Below are 5,228 nucleotides of genomic sequence, written 5' to 3' on the forward strand. Positions count from 1 at the left end.
CGTCTGGTGGTGAGAGAGCAGCGGTGAAGGAGACCGAGGACCTCCAGGCCCTCGGCAGGGTGGGAGGGAGAGTTGAAATTTTGGGCCACAGAGCGGTGTGGTTTATTGGTGCGGTTGTCCCAGAGATGTTCCCTAAAGCGGTGTGTGAGGAGGCGTCCAGTCTCCCCAATGTACAGGAGACTCTGCCGGGAGCAACGGATGCAATAAATGATATTGGTGGATGTGCAGGTAACAAAAGCTGCACTGTCCCCAGAGTCTTTGATGTTTTGGAGAAATCTATTTATCTCAGACTTCAGCACATTAACGATGGAATCACCAGGGCCTCTGTGGGCATCGATGTTAAACGGTCAGCCCATTCTGAGTTCCCACATATTTGCCACTGTTAACTAACCACTGATATTGTGCATTTCTTTTGATACTGTACTTATGGTGTGTGATAAGAGCGTTTGTCTGTGGGGTGCCGTGATCGTATAGTGGTTAGTACTCTGCGTTGTGGTCGCAGCAACCTCGGTTCGAATCCGAGTCACGGCAGTAATCGTCTTTTGTGAAATACAACGGAATCAGTTGTTTCAACGTTTTGATTTTCTCCAAGGTGATTTTTTTTTCCTTCAAGCTCTGCTCGCTCACATCTCTGTGGTTTCATATGTCAGAATTCTTGTCAAACCTCCTTGGGGGGAGGTTTGCTAGTGCTCTTGGGGGGGGGGGGTTTAAACTAACTCTGCAGGGGCATAGGAACCCAGACTGTAGCTTTAGGGTGCAGGAACTGGAGTGTAGGGAGGTTAGGAATATGGCATCAATCTTAAAGGAGGGTGCCTGTAAACAGAAGAGTGGCTTGAAGTGTGTGTACTTTAATGCCAGAAGTATACGAAATAAGGTCGGTGAACTCGCAGCGTGGGTTGGTACCTGGGACTTCGATGTTGTGGCTATTACGGAGACATGGCTAGATCAGGGACAGGATTGGCTGTTGCAGGTTCCAGGGTTTAAATGTTTTAGTAAGGTCAGAGGTGGGGGCAAAAGAGGGGGGGTGTGTGGCTTTGCTTGTCAAAGATAGTATTACAGCGGTGGAAAGGAAGATGGACGAAGATTTGCCATCTGAGGTAGTTTGGGTTGAGGTTAGGAATAGAAGAGGTGAGGTCACCCTGTTAGGAGTCTTTTACAGGCCTCCTAATAGTCCTAGAATCGTTGAAGAAAGGATTGCGAAGATGATTCAGGAGAAGAGTGACAGTAATAGGGTGATTGTTATGGGAGACTTTAACTTTCCTGATATTGATTGGGAAAGCTATAGCTCAAGTTCGTTAGATGGGTCAGTGTTTGTGCAATGTGTGCAGGAGAGTTTCCTGACACAATATGTAGATAAGCCAACAAGAGGTGAGGCCATACTGGATTTGGTTCTGGGTAACGAACCAGGCCAGGTATTAGAACTAGAGGTAGGTGAGCACTTTGGGGACAGTGACCACAATTTGGTGATTTTTACTCTAGTGATGGAGAGGGATAAGTGTGTATTACAGGGCAAGAGTTATAGCTGGGGGCAGGGAAATTATGATGCGTTGAGGCATGACTTAGGATGTGTGGATTGGAAAAGTAGATTCCAAGGCAATAGCGTAATTGATATGTGGAACTTGTTCAAGGAGCAACTATTGAGTGTCCTTGATAAGTACGTACCTATCAGGCAGGGAGGAAAGGGTCGTGTGAGGGAGCCGTGGTTTAATAAGGAGTTGGAATCCCTGGTTAAATGGAAGAGGGCGGCCTTTGTAAAGATGAGGCGTGAAGGTTCAATAGGGGCAATTGAGAGTTATAAGGTAGCCCGGAAGGACATGAAGAGAGAGCTAAGAGCAGCAAGGAGGGGACATGAAAGGTCCTTAGTTGGTAGGATTAGGGAAAACCCTAAGTCTTTCTATAGGTATGTTAGGAATAAAAGAATGACTAGGGAAGGAATAGGTCCAATCAAGGATAGTAATGGGAAGTTGCGTGTGGAGGCTGAAGAGATTGGGGAGGCGCTGAATGAATACTTTTCGTCAGTATTCACTCAGGAACAGGACATTGTTGTCGATATAAATACTGAGGCACGAATAAGTAGAATGGATGGCTTTGAGATATGTAGAGAAGAGGTGTTGGAAATTCTGGCAAGGGTGAAAATAGATAAGTCCCCTGGGCCTGATGGCATTTATCCTAGGATTCTCTGGGAAGCAAGGGAGGAGATTGCAGAGCCATTGGCCTTGATTTTTGTGTCCTCTTTGTCGACAGGAGTAGTGCCAGAGGACTGGAGACTAGCAAACGTGGTTCCCTTGTTCAAGAAGGGGAGTAGGGATAATCCTAGTAACTATAGGCCAGTGAGTCTCACTTCTGTTGTGGGCAAAGTCTTCGAGAGAATTGTAAGGGATAGGATTTATGCACATCTGGATAAGAATGATGTGATCAAGGAGAGTCAGCATGGTTTTGTGAAGGGCAGGTCGTGCCTCACAAACCTTATTGAATTCTTTGAGAAGGTGACTAAGGAGGTAGATGAGGGGAAAGCGGTAGATGTGGTATATATGGATTTTAGTAAGGCGTTTGATAAGTTCCCCCATGGTAGGCTACTGCAGAAAATACAGAGATATGGCATTGAGGGTGGGTTGGAGGTTTGGATTAGGAATTGGCTCTCTGGAAGAAGACAGAGGGTAGTAGTTGATGGCAAAGGTTCATCTTGGAGTGCCGTCACTAGCGGTGTTCCGCAAGGATCTGTTTTGGGACCATTGCTGATTGTCATTTTTATAAATGACCTGGAGGAAGGGTTAGAAGGTTGGGTGAGCAAGTTTGCGGATGATACGAAAGTCGGAGGAGTTGTAGACAGTGAGGAAGGATATGGCAGGTTACAGCGGGATATAGAGAAGCTGCAGAGCTGGGCAGAAAGGTGGCAAATGGAGTTCAATGTAGCTAAGTGTGAAGTGATTCACTTTGGTAAGAGTCATAAAAAGATGGATTACTGGGCTAATGGTAGACTACTTGGTAGTGTGGAAGAGCAGAGGGATCTTGGTGTCCATGTACACAGATCTCTGAAAGTTGCCACCCAGGTAAATAGTGCAGTGAAGAAGGCATATGGCGTACTGGCTTTTATTGGTAGAGGAATTGAGTTCCGGAGTCCTGAGGTTATGCTGCAGTTGTATAAGACTCTGGTGCGGCCGCATCTGGAATATTGTGTGCAGTTTTGGTCGCCATACTATAGGAAGGATGTGGAGGCACTGGAACGGGTGCAGAGGAAGTTTACCAGGATGTTGCCTGGTATGGTAGGAAAATCCTATGAGGAAAGGCTGAGGCACTTGGGGTTGTTTTCATTGGAGAAAAGAAGGTTTAGGGGTGATTTGATAGAGGTGTACAAGATGATTAGGGGGTTAGATCGGGTTGACAATGAGAACCTTTTTCCACGTATGGAGTCAGCTATTACAAGGGGGCATAGCTTTAAATTAAGGGGGGGTAGATATAGGACTGATGTTAGGGGTAGGTTCTTCACTCAGCGAGTCGTAAGTTCATGGAATGCCCTGCCAGTAGCAGTAGTGGACTCTCCCTCTTTATGGGTATTTAAACGGGCATTGGATAGGTATATGAAGGATAGTGGGTTAGTGCAGGTTAGGTGGGCTTTGATCGGCGCAACATCGAGGGCTGAAGGGCCTGTACTGCGCTGTATTCTTCTATGTTCTATGTTCTAATTCAAGTCCACCGTTTTCAGAGATTTCTTCCCTCCTACGATCACTAACCGAACTTTCCATCCCATACCCCCATTTCATTAATTTGGGGATGCCCGGTGTTGGACTATGGAGTACAAAGTTAAAAATCACCCAACACCAGGTTATGATCTTACAGGTTTAATTGAAGCACTAGCTTTCGGAGCGCTGCACTTTCATCATGTGTTTGTGGAGTCATTTCCTATTTCATTAAGGCACTGCAGAATCTAACACTGACTCTCCCATTGATACCGATCAGCCTGTGTGGCTGCAGTCACTGTTGCTGGGTAAACGTGCCCCAACCCCAACATCGGGACCTATTGGTTTGATCCATTTGGTTACCACTGTTGTGAGTTCAATACTCATGTAGCAGCTTTTACCGACATGGGGGGGGGGGGGGGTGTTAAGATCTGGAAAATGGTACAGAACAGTATCGGAGAAAAGCGACTTCATTGGATATGTTCAGTTTCACTGCTTTTCTGCAATGGCCGAGCGCTATTACCACTGAACACTGGACTGTTTATTCAGACACCATGGACTCGGGTTTGACTCAGACCATGCTAGGAGGTAGAATTGGGATTCAATAAATATCTGGAATTACGAATCTAAAAACTCCTATATATCCATGTTCAATTGTTGAAAAAAAACATCTGACGTCATTTAAGGAATGAAACTGCCATTCTTACCTGCTCGGGCCTCCATGTGACTCCAGACTCACTACAATATGGTTGAGTCTCAACAACCCGCTGTGCAATTAGGGATGGCAATAAATACTGCCCAACCAGCGACGCCATCATACTGTAACGGAATAGAAAAAAAAAGTTCATTCGGCTCTATCTAGATTATTTTGCGCAGTTCTGCAATTCAGAGTACTGCATGGATGTGATCGCACTGGGAACGTTGCAGAAGATTCACTGGGATATTGTCTGGGCTGAAGAGTTTCAGTTGTGAGGAGTTCACTGGGGTTGTATGTCGCCGAGCAGAGGAGATCGGAGAAGACATGACTGAGATGTACAAAATAATGAGGGATATGGATAAGATAGACTGAAAGAAGCGTTTGTTATTGATGGAGAGTTCGAACACTGGGGCCAAGAGACTTCGGAAAAAGGCAGAAAGTTTTGAGTAGATTTGCGGAAAGGGTCAGAGAGGCGGAAATCGTTCTAACCTTTAAAAAAAATTGAGATGTGAATTTGTGATGCCAAAATAAATAAGACTATGGGCTAAACGGTGTAAATCTTGATTCAGGTCGTAAAGCAGTTGTGTTGGACATGTGTGGACACAACAGGCTGAAGGGCCACCTTCGATGTCATTGTCCTCCACAGTACCGTGGTTAGTGTCCCCGCCTGTCACAGGGCACAACTCTCCGCTGGGGGCATCGTAAAGGTTTTAAACGTGTCGCTTTGTTCGCAACTGAAAGTTATTAATGCTTGGCCTTCCATTCTCGATTGGATATGTCACAGGAAGGACAGTGCTGTCTGAATCAGCGTAGAGACGGACTGCAGCTCCTGGGGAGACAGAGTGTCAGTGACA

The 5,228-nt window shown here is 45.9% G+C and overlaps 1 non-coding gene across 1 annotated transcript; it reads left to right on the forward strand.

Moving 5' to 3' along the window:
* The first annotated feature begins 459 nt into the window (after positions 1-459).
* On the forward strand, positions 460-531 carry trnah-gug (transfer RNA histidin (anticodon GUG)). The gene has a single exon. It is a non-coding gene; the product is annotated as a tRNA-His (tRNA).
* Positions 532-5,228: the final 4,697 nt, after the last annotated feature.

Source organism: Chiloscyllium punctatum, chromosome 31 (assembly GCF_047496795.1).
Source record: "Chiloscyllium punctatum isolate Juve2018m chromosome 31, sChiPun1.3, whole genome shotgun sequence".
NCBI classification, from domain to species: Eukaryota; Metazoa; Chordata; class Chondrichthyes; order Orectolobiformes; family Hemiscylliidae; genus Chiloscyllium; species Chiloscyllium punctatum.